Below are 15,008 nucleotides of genomic sequence, written 5' to 3' on the forward strand. Positions count from 1 at the left end.
TTAGAAAAATAAAAATAATGCAGTCTTTCATGTAAAACCGAACAGAAAAGTCTCTCAGTATTCGCATTTACGAGAAAATACATTATTTTATTTGATCATTAGATAGAGGAGAATCGAGCGTAATGGTTTACTATTTGAAAGGCATCTATGAGAAATTAAAATTAATTCAAACCATCATTGGAGGCAAACGAGTAATAATGTTGTTAGTACATTAAAAAAGCTAATTAAATTTATGCTGATGCATGATCTTACAGGTGGACGGTTGATCACGTTGGAGAGCTTACTGAAATGAAGAGCGAGCGGTATCACATTCGAAAATCTACAGGTTCATGTTCCGACTCTGGGGAGACATGTATGAATGGCGAAATTAATAGTGGGGCTGTTTGGGGAACGGAGAACGTTGGCATAGGCACAAGGGGTATGAATTGGGAGGTTGGGGAAAGTGTGGAATTCTGGAGGATTTGCACAGTGCGGATGAGAGATCTGGCGGGAGGATGAGGAGACAGTGTAAGTTGTTCAATCTCCCATTGGAGGGGTGGAGGCGTGGGAACCAAAGGGTTGCTGAATTGCCGGAGGGAGGCATTGGGGGGGGGGGGGGGAATGCTGGATCCCTGCCGTTGGAGTGCTTATCTCGTTCGTCTCCACTCAGCCTTTCCGAAAATACGTGGAACTTGCGAGTTTGAATTGTAACTCCCTTTGAGATGTGATGGCTGGCTACGACAGAGGGTGATATCCTTGTTTCATGGGCATGTAATTGCGGCAGCACGTCATGTTTTTATTCCAGAGAGGCGTGCGTTTCATATCCTATAAAATATTTGAAACGATATTTATTATATTATAATGGTTATATGCATACACACACGCACGTAAACACGTACTTGTGATATATATATATATATATATATATATATATATATATATATATATATATATATATATATATATATATATATAGACAGACAGACAGAGAGAGAGAGAAATACGAGTAGCTGCGATGATTTTAGGGTAGTGCACCCGATCGCCTCAATCCATTTGTTTGTTTTTAGGGTTGGTATTATAAAACAATGTAAGTAATTCAATGTATAAAAGTATTCTCATTCCACAAATTAGCATATCAAGACTCATGAATATATAATTGATTCAGTATTTGTAATTTTCAATGTTAATATTTATGTGTTACTTATTTATAATTTATTTACTATTACCATATTATTATTTTTCCTTGATTTTATTATTTTTCACGGAATTTTTAATGTGCGTTGGAGAAAAGGAAATAGTTTTAGTAATTGAAATACATATGAAGATATTCGGCATAGTAAACATGGCGGAGGTGTATCATCTATTAATATTCGGATATTTTGTTATGAATGGACATATTCCACGATACGATAAGTAAGGGAATTGCGAATTTGCAGGGTCGGCTTGAACAGAATATAGTTTAGAATTACTGAACTATTATCTTGAATCATTTAGCATTCGGTAATCATTTTCAAGAAATTCATTTTCAAGAATAGTGGGTAATTTTTTAAATCAACCACATTTTCTGTATTTTAAATAAATTGGGGTGTTTCGTATTCTATTTTTGCTCTTTCATCTATACACTAACGTCCTATGAAGGAAATGTTTTATCATATCCACACGCATATATAAAATATAACTTCAAATATTTCTATCATTACTTTGGAACATTAATTCTATTTGAATCCTTGATTAGCCAAGGGTGGTATATGTCGTAAGCTGAAGAAAAATACCTTATTTTTAGTAGACTTAGAGGTCTCTTAATATCCTGACGGATATCTACATTCACATTTAGGTGTAGTGTTTTAAGTAAGATGCATTGGATATAATGTATTTTATATGAAGCCCAGATTTAATTGCGTTTTAAAAATTTACGTCACCGAAGATGAGTTCCGGAAGCATCGAAATAAATACGAGTGCTTTGCAAATAGGCCTGTGAGAGTCGGTGGGAGGGGAAATGGGGTGGTGTTGGAAGGATGGGACGGAGTGAGGGGAAGAAGCGAGGTATGGAATAGTAATGCCGAAGATTGTGGGAGGAAAAGAAATGGGCTGCCGTGGGTCTGGGGGGAAGTCAGGGGTGGGTATGAGGGTGGGAGAAGGAGGAAGTGGGGAAGATGGGGAGAAAGGTCGGAATGGTGGTGCGAGGGATAGGGGGTGGTGGTGGGAGATGTAAGGGACGGGGGAGTGGGAGGGCGAGAGAGAAATTGGCGAAGAATAAGGGGTCAGTCAGGGGAGAAGAGAACAGAAGGGTCTGTTGAACGCGAGGAAAGGATGGTAGCATGAGGGCGCGGGATGGGGGGGGGGGGGCGGCGGAGAATGGAGGGATTTGGGCCGGCCTGTAAATCTTAATTTCATTCGTATACGGAATGCGATAAATCCTTATTTCAAACGGCGGCAGGGGTTGGTCGGCGGCCCGGAGGGTGGCGGGGGAGAGAGTGGGGGGGCGGCGGCAGGGACGAGATGGAAAATGGAATGAGAGTTGTCTTTGAAGCGGGGATGAGCATTTTTATAAAGGTAGGAGGGAGAGTGGGGTGAAGGTGGAGAGGGAAGAGGGACAGGGCTCGGGAGAGGATTGGGAAAGGGATTGGAGAGAATATGCGCAGAGGAGAGGGATGGAGGGAGGATGGAGCGGGTGGAGAGCGGTGGTGGCCTCGTTTATTTCAAGAAGGGGAACCTGTCCGTTAACGTCCTTAATCCAGGAGATACTTTCAATCCTCCGGCGGGCTATCTTGTTTTCCATCATCTTACCGCTGGGTAAATTTTTACGTAAAATTGCTTCGTTGCGAATTGTTATTATGCTTATGCATGGTTTTACTCAGGTCCTCATCTCTTCTGTATGAATGTAAGCATAAGAGCGTAATTCCGCACTCGGCTTACAGATTAATCATTCCCCATCTTCATGAGTAAAGCAATTTAAAACGAAACAATGTCTAGATCTCATATCAATGAAAGCCCTTAGAGTGGATTTGTAATTCTTGAAAATTAGATATGCATCAATAATTAATTACTTTATTCTATGAACATTCATTCTCATTAAATTGCAACTTTCATTTCGAGTATTGATGGGCTATAAGTATTATCTGACCAAGCATTTAATAAATTCAACAGATTCAGACGAGATGTAGTGGAAGTTCGTCATTATGAGAAAAACAAAATTTGAACTTTTCCACTGATTTCCAAATTCTGTCTTAAAGGGCAAATTTTGTTTATCTCACAAGCATTTAATGCATAACATCTACTCAGTTTGTTTGTTATTTTCAATTTGTTGACTAATTCTCTTATGGAATGATATTATCAAAATACTTTTTCTCCATCGAAGCGGAAATCCATTGTTTGTGTGAAATATTCCCTGAAACATTTTACTGTAGAGCCCGAATGTTGTAATGAGAATGCTGGTTCAAATTATGTGAGGATATTTGTTTTATTTTAAGGACGGAAGGGAATGGGTAGGGATAAGTGAGATACCGTTCGAGAGGGATGGTTAAGAATCATTACAAATTTGTATTATATTGAAAATTTCTCTTTGCCATTGGAATTTTTGAAAACGGCCTTTAAAAGATAATTCTCTTTACTTTTGGGATTTGGCCTCAAGATACGAGAAACATTCAAAACTTCCACTTACACCCTTAATACAAGGTCATGCGTGTCACATGACCCTCGAAATTCTTAAACATCTTTGATGCGCAACCAATCTTCTCACTGCATATCGATACATACATAGGAAACAATTTTTCAATTGAATCAACATGAAAACATTACCGGACTTACGTACATCCAAATAAAATATTTTCATCCTTTTGGGCAAAGAGAATATTCTCTCAGATTCAGACCTTGCAATATTAATGTCATTTAATTTAGAATTTTAAATTTGATAATACAGGGTTCGTCCGGAAAGTAAGTGTACTGAGCTCAGGAAAAAAGTAAAAAAGTAGCATAATTTCAGAATAGTTATTAAGCCCTTTCCACCATTCAATTTGAAACAGCGCATTGCTTCAATATAGAGTATCAATTTCGTGGTCGTGTTGTCCACCTGCGGAGTGATGCAGAAAATGCGATCAGGTCAGTCTCCAGCAATCATGTCTAAAAACTGGTAGTCTCTCGAGTCAACAAAAACTCGCCTATGCGTAGATATCAAAAAAGGAATGTTGCGATTGGGAAGAAGGAAATATCGGGCATCGCTTTCTCGGGCGGTGTATTTCCTTGGAAGGAAAGTCTTTCCAACCCCATTCCACGGACCAATCACTCGGCACCCTCCTCATATTACGACACGTCGCTACCGCTGACCCACGAATCTTTATCATCCCGTCATCCACCCCCACTTCATTATTCAGCCTCCTCTCTCGACTCCCCCTCTCTGCCCCTCGCCCCTGCTCAACCCCATCTCCCTTGGCCTCCTCCCCCCTTCTCACGTGCTTTTCGGCCAGGTGTTCTCTTCGGGCCATTTCCCCGTCCCGCCTTCCCTCCCCAGGCCCCGGAGAGCCCCTCCCACTCGGCCCGTCCACCCGCGCCCACCACGCGCGTCGCTACTGCCGCCCCCGCTTCGACCACCCCTCCCCCCAGCCACTCCTCGCTCCCCCTTGTTCTGCTGCGTTGAACGGACTCATCCAACCGCTCCTTTCGTCCGCGTGCTACTCTCGCCGTGTGCGCGGCGGCCCTTGGGCTATGACGGCCCGGATTACGGCTCGCAACAGTGAATGTATTCATTTTTTGTCCGTTTTTATCACACTACATTATGAAAGATGGACCGGGAGTAAATAACGCTATGAAAGGTTTTGGTGGATGGCGTGAGGGACGAGTTGCCGGATCGGCGAGAATTCTTTGCGAGCGACCGTCGCGGGAGAAAGACTGGTTAAGACCAGTGCTTCACCCGGGAATGTGACCTTTGGTACTATGTTTGCAACTGTTTTGCTATTTTAAATGATAAAGTATTAGAAATAAATGTTTTTTTAAGGATCAGAAACTCCAATTTAGTTGATTATTTTAATAGCTCGAACTCCTATCTACTCTAAGGAATTAACATACGTAGTTCGCAGTGCTTAAAATTTCACAGAAATAGTTACTATTTTGTTATAATTTATCGTTTTATGAAGGTGACTCCTTTTTTTTCGTTTTAAAGGTTGGTTCAACAAATTTTGCATTTAAAATACAATAAAAATCCGACATAGATGAAAATGCACATTGTAAAAACCTGAATCCAGCTACGGTGACAGTAAAACTCATAATGATTTTCGGAAAAGATGTATGAAACAGGTAACTATGATGTACAAACAAGATGGAAATTACGTAAAAACAAAGCAAATTTGTATACTTTTAGTCAAATTTTACATATCACTAATTTATAACTATTAGCGAGCGGTATTTAGGTTTTTCTACAAATGGAAAGATTTCAGCTCAGGTGAAAGTTAAAATTGTGGTTTAGTTGGATGTTTTTATATTCAAATTTCTGATGCCGGCCGAGTTCTATGAAATTATGAAAATAATATGTGAGAAATACTTAAGATATTGCAATTGACTTTTGTAACATTTTATGGAATTATTGGCACTGTCTATGAAATATTAGTTAAGTATTTCCGGGACTTCTAATGTGATCAAATACCATGTACTAATAAATTCAAATTCCTTTACATTTCTAATACGAGTATATATTTTTTAACACCGTCATGGTGTGGTGAATATTTTAACGTAGCATATAGGTAAATGAGAAGCAGAACATGATTCCTTTCATTGTGATACGTATTAGTAGGGGATCGAGATGGTGCGGGGGCTAACGTACTGGCTTCCCACCCTGAGGGCGCGGGTTCAAATCCCGGCGGTGTTGAATATTTTTCAGAGGTATCTCGATCCCTACTTGAGGTGCTTTGTGGAGGGCACTTTGAGTGAGTACGCCGTCCGTCGGATGGGACGTTAAACTGCGGACCCCTTGGCGCCATTCGTAAAGAGCAGGCTAATACCGACGCCGGGTTTCTCTCCACCCTTCATCCTCTCCCGTCCATCCCCTATGGCGCAAATGACCTTAGCTGTCGGTCGCCTCCCATTAAAACTACTACTACAATGTATTAGTAGTAATCATGGCATTACATTTGATTTTTACTCTACGACCACTGTGTTTATATGGACATACTGAGGGTTCAAACATTTGATCGTTAAAATTACTAGATAAACATATTTCCCCTTGGGAAATGCCGATTGACTGACCTTTATTCATTCACGTAGCTCAGTGATTGCGACGGTCTTTCGTGAAGATTTCGGTAGGAACTTAAGACGGCTGTTGTTTCCTCTAGGCATGCTATTCATTGAATTATTTTGTGAAATAGCACATTCTCTCAGCATTGATACAAAAAAATACAAAAATAGTGTCCTTGAAACTACGAGGCATATTCGGAAAATGGTTTCTACAAACCCACTTCACTTTTCTATATAATTGCTGTTCGCTTCCGAGTACTTTTCGTAACACTGCACCAGCTTAATTAATCCCTCAGCATAGAATTTTGCCGCTTGGGTTTTAAACCACTTGACTGCGGCGATGATGAGTTCTTCGTCGTCTTCAAACCGTTGTCCGCCAAAACTACTGTTTCAAGTACAGGGAAAGGAAATTGTCACTGGGTACAACTGTCGATAACGGTCCAAGAATACTCGACCAGTCAACATTCTTTACTCTTTATGTTGGTCGATAAGCATATTTGGTACCCACCATGCACAGAATTAGTGATATCCTAGCTTTTCCGTAAAAACCGTGCAAATAGAGGTACGTCCAACAAGACGAAATTTACCAGCCAGAGTACTAATCGTCAACAGTCGATCAGATCACAATTCTTGGTCTACTTGCTGAACGATGACATTAGGTTCTGGACCTGCCACTCCGCTCTTCATCATGCGCATTTGAGTGTTCAATTTTGATGTCTTTACACTCTTCTCTAACCTTGCCATCATTCATTAATCTAGGGCCATAAACTAGGCACAAATATTGATGAATATTGGCTGCTGATGATCCTTTTGCACACAAAAATCGAATCACAGCACGCATTTCGTAACTGGCAAGAACGATTTTCGCAGTCATTTTTATCAGCATCCACTGACAGGAAAACGGCTACAGAATCAAAACAATAACTTCCGTGGCGTCGGAAGCAATTGATATATGGTGCTACAAGCTTGCAACTTTGTTTTGACGAGCCAATATTTAAGTGATGGCAATCGGCCCTTACTTAATCGAATTTGCCTTGTACTTCATAAGACTCGAAATTTTAGATGATTAATAATCTAATAGATTTCTAAAAGCAACAATGATTTTTTAGTTCTCTCCATCGAAGCCGATACATACTATATATATTATCTCATATCTGTCGTACCATTTCATCAAGAGAAGAGTAAATCAATCTTACGTGCTTCAGAAATTTAGTCTCTTTTTCCTACCTGTCGAGGTCTCCCAGAGGACCGGCAGGTAATTGTCCTGTCGCCATAACCGTAGCGCTTCGATGCGCAAAGTCTTTAAAGGAAAACTTTACGTGCGGTTTCGGCAAAGGGGAACGGGAGAAAAAGGGTGGAGGAAGGCATTTCTGGTTTCGTTTTATTGTAAAAATGTTTTCAGAAAGGAAGAGAAGAAAAAGCGGCACTTGGAGTCTTTTTTATATTTTCAATTTTTTTCCTTCGTTTCGCCTAAACTTATTTTTCCTCTTGCCGTGTTTCTCCTTCTTCTAATGCCCGCATCTATTTTTTTATGGTCCTCAGTTTTTGTCTACTAACGTTATGCCTTCGTAGCTTTCATTGTTGGCTATCGCTCTTACCGAATTCTGATATGAGAGGATGAGGAAATCATGATTCGACATGCGTCCTGGGTGGTGTGCACAGCCTGGTCACAATGAAACCCATAGAAAAGTATGGCCGGCGTATATGACAGACTCACATCGGTAGGGAGTTGACGTTCACACGAATAAATTGATCAAAAGAGTAGAATTGACAAAATATGACCAATGTTTATTACGCACTGTTCACTAATTTAAGTGTAAACCGTCACCTAGAGTAATTTATATTCCGTTCTTTACTTTTTTTTACTACTCAGTTAAATAGTGTGTAGCTGTGCAGGATTAGTTGACACATGTACAAATATTTTCTCCGGATTTCCATGAACGTGAGCATGTTCCATTTTCCGTACTCATTGATACTTAAATAGTTTTCCTGGTGTTTTGAAGCTGAGGAGTTCACAATGGCAATATTATTTTCAACCACCGCACAAATGAGAGAAATTAATTAAAAGATGAGAAGATTATTTTGATCACTCATGGAAAATAAGGAAATTGGTATCCCACTCCTTGTTCAAAAAGAAAATTTAAATGAAGGTACACATTTTTATTCGGAAAAATTAAAACAGTTCACATCGATGTATTGTTGATCAAGAGGTAGGAGTCAGTAATTTCATTCGTAAAAAAGCTTAATTCTGGGGCGGAAAAATTGGATACAATGTGACGGAAATATTAATTATAAAAATATGCTGTTGTCTAAACGTAATACATTTGAAATTTTTAACCAATGCTGGCATCTTGCATTGATAAAAAATCGTGAAAAATTGGAAACAAAATGTAAACAATTTTTGATATGCTGGATGTTCGGAGTGAAATTGCACACAATATCATCTTGGGTGCATGACTCTCGTGAAGTTTTTCAGGCAATATCCATTCAGGATATATACCTCACACATCGCTACCACTCACTTCTCCCATCCGCCCTCCGGAAAGCGACCCTGAAATCGACTCGAGTGCACAAACAAACCGTTCCGCCAATCTTTCCCCTTGAAAAGTCAACTCGCACCTCATTATCCAAAAACATCTCATCAAGAGGAGCGACACCAACCATTTCTTCCCGTAATTCCCCCTCAGTCATCTCCAGCCCATCCATTTCACGAGGGTGGGAGCGGGAGGGAGGGGAATAACTGTGGAGGGCTAAGAGCGAGAGACACCCCAGCCGGGCAAGGTGAAGTGGGAGGCGGTGGAGGAGAATAGCTCCCTCCACACACCTTCGCTTTCCAACAATATTCCCCGTCTCCGCACGCAGCAGCGAGCGAGTGTCTCGTCTATCCCCCACCCTCGCCGGTCCTTTTTATAATCTGCCTTTTCTCTCTCCCTCTGCGATCCAACCCTTGTCACCCTCCATTCCCGCCCTCCTTCCCACAGCCCCCCATCCCCTATACCGCCTCGCTCGCCCCCACCGGCCCATCCCCCACAATTCCAACAGCTCTCGCAGCTGTTGCACTCACATTTCCCAGGAACGTGACTCGTAAGATTTGTGTGAGGTGGGATCTCTGGCGGGATGGAGAGACGGGGCGGGGCGGGCGAAGTCGGCGGAGGAGGGGGAGGCATGGAAAGAACGGGATGCAGGAGGGGGGGAACGGAGTACAACGGAGAGGGGAGGGGAGGTGGGGTCGTCAGAAGACAGGGCTAACATAAGAAAACTCGAGAGTGGCGGAGGTTAAAGGAAGGATTGGGGAGGGGGGTGAGAGGGGAGAGAGAGAAGGATAGGAGTCACACTCAAATGCCTATAGATCGATCCTCAACGGAAAGATGATTCGGCTACTTTGTGCTCCCATTCCCTCCTTCACCGTTTCACCAGTCGCCCTCCCCACTCTCTTGCCATCACTATATTCACCCTCCCCTCTCTTCTCATCACTCCCACACGCATCCCTTTGAGGTGTAGATCCCTCTTTTAATTTTCCAATTTTGATTGCCCTCATACCCTCCGATTCTCTTTTCTCTTACATACTATTATTGCATCTTTCTATCGATGATCATAAAATACGTCAACGGTTATCGGTATGAATTCAATGCTAATTAACCCGGGTCTCTACGATTCACCATTGTCATGATGAAATCATTGTTAATATAGCATTCGGCAAACATTCATTTGCACTGTTTCATTAAAAGAAGTTTGATTAGGGCTCGTATATAATTAGACGAACCAGATTTGATGTTTTACTCCCAGCCTTTTTTTTTAAATGCAGAACTCACCTCTTCAATACCAACAGATAAAATATTTGTATGACTTCCGATATTTATTGTATTTTTCCATTTTCTATATTCATATGGATATTGAGTACTCTTCACATCCTTTGAATCAGTCCGTTTACGCACAAGGAGTAATTGTAATTTCATGGCTTCTTTGCCTGAAGCACCAGCCCCAGCGACTGACGTCAATAGCAGAGACGTCACTTGCTAATTTATCTCGCGGTCTGTATTCGCAGCGCATTTCCACTCTCCGCCATCTCCTCAATTCAATCATTCATATCACTTACTCATTCCTTTTACTCTTTGTTTCATCAGCCTATTTTACCTGTACTCTCCCTCTTGAAAAACCTTTTTAATTCTATTATACATGATATGATTTTCCTCACCCCAAAATAAAGACGACTATCTATCTGCTGCAGGTAATACATTTCTTGGACTGCACTTGGACCCTCAGCTCTGCTTCTTGGGTCACTCTTTCCTTCATGATGGGTTCAGGGTGGGCATTCATGTCAACCAACATTCCATACCTTTCATTATTTTACGACGATCAGGGAATGCCATTACCACGTACGAAACCTAAATTTATTTTTGTATAATGTTCTGATAGACCTTACCACATATATTCAATAATGTGCACAAAGATTATTCCCAGACCACTTGACCTATAGATAAACAGCTCAGTTAATGTTAATAACTATAGCATGACTTCCAATTCTCATTTCAAAATCATCCTCATCAGTGTACTCAATTAATATGCTCAACGGTAAGTTAGCCAGGAACCCTTCATACTGATAAAACTTGTGCTGTTATTATCATTTCTATATTTATAGTTGATAGTAAATGGTAAATCTATGTTTTTAGTTTTTGAACTATATGTTTGTATATTAACGGAGTTATTGGGTTGTATGCTTTTGTTTGCTCCAAAGGTTACGGTTGTCAGTCCTATCTTAGAAATTAATTACTGTCAGAACAAATAGAATCCGTGACCAAAACGTGTTGCGAAACATTCACTTTTGGGTTATCTGCAGCTATTTTTTTGGCTTGAAATTATTGTCCGTATTCTCCTTATCGAGCGTCCCTGTCTTATGTACTTCATTTGGCAACTTCTCCTTTCATATGTGTAGGGTATATACAATATCTAAATACTGTGGTGAAATAAAGGGAAATTATAACCCGTCGCAAATCGGATATTATACGAATCAAGAAATTGTTGGCAAATATTGTAGCCATTAATTACCTTACATCTACCCCGTACCCTAATCTGCCTCATAGTATCAAAGTCTTTGTATTACTTCTTAAAGAATTTTGCATTAAAATGTTATACTTATGCAGATTTCGCCTTCTTTAAAGTTTGTTAATACTTCTGGCAACATTGCCATGCTCCTATCTTCATACTTTAAATGTTTTCCTTTTGCAAATCCCGTTTGATCCTATTAAAATGAATAAAATGTGGGTTCATTCAGTGTTAAAAGACATTTGGATTCGAGTTATCTCATTATGTGGCTCTGACGTTCCTTGAGTTTTCTAATACTATGCAGCTGCGCAGCTGAAGAATAGACTTTAACTTGATTGATATAAATTTCAGTGATGATAGCGTGATATTAAAATGTTTTACCACGAAACCCAAGCATCAGGAGGAGACGAAAGTTATTCAAACCATCGTTCAGCCCTAAAATAGCGTAACATACCTACTCTCACCTCCATCAAAATGGAATCGAAGATCCTTAGTGCTGATCTCCCTTTTGTTTTATTTCCTCCACACGCAACCTTTGGATCTTTATACTGTTTGAAACGCAGATCTTCAGGCTGTGAGCTAATCGTGACCGGGGAAGCCGTTGACTAGAAGTGGAATCCCGGTGGTCTTAATTTGGCCAAATCGAATTTCGTTGTCTGTCCTCATCCTCCACTCCTCTCTCCTCCGCTCTCCTTTCTCTCCCTGTATTTCTCTCGCTCCCTCTCTCCCACGCCCTATTCCCTATTTCGATATCATTCCCATTGCAATGCAACCACTCCCCCGTCACATCCGGCAATATACTCACTATACATCACTGCCACCCACCCAGCAACGTCGAATTGCGTTGTGAGTGGCTGAATAAGCACGGGAAGGGGTGAGTGTGGAAAAGCAAGGAATGGAACTGCGGGATGAGGTAGGGAAAGGATCGTGTGTGTGAGAGAGAGAGAGAGAGGGTGGGAGGTAGGGAAAGAGAGAAAGCATCTAGTTACCAATTATGGGCGGAACGACAATGACAAAAGAGTGCGAGGAGGCGTCACATCCACCGCTACTTGTAAAAATTCGCGTACGCGTGGGAATGAATGGAAACAGACGCAAAAAGTTTCCGCGGAGTTTTTTGTCGGTCTACTTTTTTTTTAACTGCCAAATATAAAAGACTTCGTTAGGATAAAAAAATGAAAATTTCTGGTGTTTTGATGGAATATTACGGTGAGTTTAAGCATGACTTCTCATACAGAGTTTGTCACGGGGAAAAAAGGTGAGGCGAATGAGCAGTTTCACGTACATCCAAATAATTTTATTCCAAAGCACGTTCATATTTCCTGTTGCGTGTCTTGCTCGAAGAGCGTACAAGCTGATAAAAGTAACTCTTTCTCCCTCCCTTCATTAAGTTGACGCCTGTCGTCGGTAAGCTACAATTACCTATATCTTTTGCGTACTTAAAACTCCAAATGTGCGAACAATAATAGCTGAATCAATGATAAAAACGGTTGGAAGACGATGAGGTTAATTTTGAGACATGAAGGTGATACCGAGGCCGACATAGGCGGACCGACAGTGTAAGTGACATGCTAGGCTCACTAGGATGGGGGTCACTAAAGAACAGACGGAAGCTGAATAGACTGTGTGCCATTTTTAAAATATTGAAAGCTGACGGAGGCTGGAAAGAACTGAACGAGAGTGTAAATAAGCCATGTTATCTCGGCAGGAATGATCACCCGCTTAAAATCAAATACATGCCCCAAAGGACAAACACCGCCAAGTTTTCGTTCCTAAATATGGGAATCAAAGAGTGGAACCAGCTGCCTGATGAACTCTTTGAGCCCTTACCCAAAAGCATTAAATCATTTAGGCGTGAATGCAAAAGGTATACATGATGGGATTGTTAAATGACACTATTTAATGGCGACTATTTAATGACACTGTGATATGTTTTAAGAATGACTACTGTTTGTTATATCATGTCATTGCCACCCGGCTTATCGCCTAACAGCAATGTATCCCAAATAAATAAATAAATAAACAATACATACCTGCACAGATATATTAAATGGCAAATTATCATGCGAATTCTTGACGTATTCGTAATTTCATAACTCACTTTCATGCACATAAAACATACTATGTACTCTAATGAATGTACCTCACAAATGGCTTCCATAAGCTGCTCCCATCTGCCCTTCGGAAGACAGCCCTGAAATATACTAACAAACTAACGCAATACCCAGGGCCCCTTTGAGGAATGATATACAAAATATCATGGAAGGTAATCAGAGCAACGGTATGTGATAAGTATTTTTACCGAACTAAATTCGCCTTGAAGTTAGAACTTTTGATTCTTATTATGTTATTATAATAATCATTTCTGTACTTCTGTTTCTTTCATAAGATCGCAATATCAATGAAAGCTCCACAAATGTATATATATTGTTAATATTTCCTAAATTAATAATTATATTTATATATATTTGAATAAGGTTATTAAAAATGTACATTTATAAATTATGTAGTCTATAGAGAGAACAGTAGCGTTCCTCTTCTAAATAATATCCTACGGCTACCATTTATCCCAACTGAAATACTACCAGCCATTAAATTGGATTTAGAGATCTTTCCTTCCGTAATATTTGTCTGGAATTTCGTTTTTTAAAGTTCGTAAAACGATAGCAAAAAACTTCTTTAGTCTCAAACCGAGACCCCATAGCCCATGTTTCCTATTTCGTCTTCTTCTATGGGATAGCTTTGCTCTGAGTTTTTAATTTCTCAGTCTCCCTTTATGTTATCCGTGATCCAGCGTTGCCAGGAGACCGAAGTAGTTTTATCGATTTTTTAGTGTTTTTCAAACTAACGACGTGGCATCCCTGAAAAATATATTTAAACGCGCGAGACTCTAGCCGGTGATAAAAACTTGGGGAAGGCATCGATCGTTTTTCAGCTTTAACGTCCTTAGCACGTTGAGCAATAAAGGAAGATGGATTGATGGGGATGAGCGATGGAAACACGCCGGAGCGATAGGTACTGCCCTCCAATACCCTCTCCACTCGGACAAGATTAGAAACCCTTGCATTTCAGAGCCAGTGGAACGATTCGCCCACTGCCCACTCCCATGTCACTACATCGACATTTATAATTTATGTCGTCGAGACTTGGTATAACGACGAGATACAGTGCAAGGGCAAGTTTTTATTGGGGATATTAGATTAAATTTAGCTGTGACTTAAAACCAAGATGCCTTTAACTACTTCGATTTGAATATTCATTCTCCGAAGAACCTCTTGAGCTAACAAAACATTTTGTTCTTGTCGGCGTTGCTCGAAACAAATGTTCAAGTGTCGACGCACAGACACACCCATGTATCTACTTAAGTACTTAAGTATTAAGACTTCTCAAATTTCTTTTTTTGTTGCCGAACGTTACGAAGAAAGTAAGCACTTAAAATGGTATGCTAAATATGGAAATATTGCACCTGAAAATGTATTCATATCAAACATCATTTAATTATTATTTATCATTTGATTTAGGAATTCGGTATATTTATCGTTTAAGAAATTGGAAAACAGCTAAATATTTTTATTAGCATTGTGTAGACACATGCTATTCCTATGCTATAAAAGGGTGTTTCTCTTCTTGTATGAAAGATTTAACTGCTAATAATTAGTATAGAGTATTTAATAAGTACTATAAGAGAGTATTGGAATCCCAAATTAATTTATTAAATGATGTACTTTTTATTAAGCGAAGGCATCAATGAATTCTTTTCTGTTGTA

The sequence above is a fragment of the Hetaerina americana genome, unplaced genomic scaffold (assembly GCF_022747635.1).
Source record: "Hetaerina americana unplaced genomic scaffold, ioHetAmer1.1.p SCAF_5, whole genome shotgun sequence".
Lineage (NCBI taxonomy): Eukaryota > Metazoa > Arthropoda > Insecta > Odonata > Calopterygidae > Hetaerina > Hetaerina americana.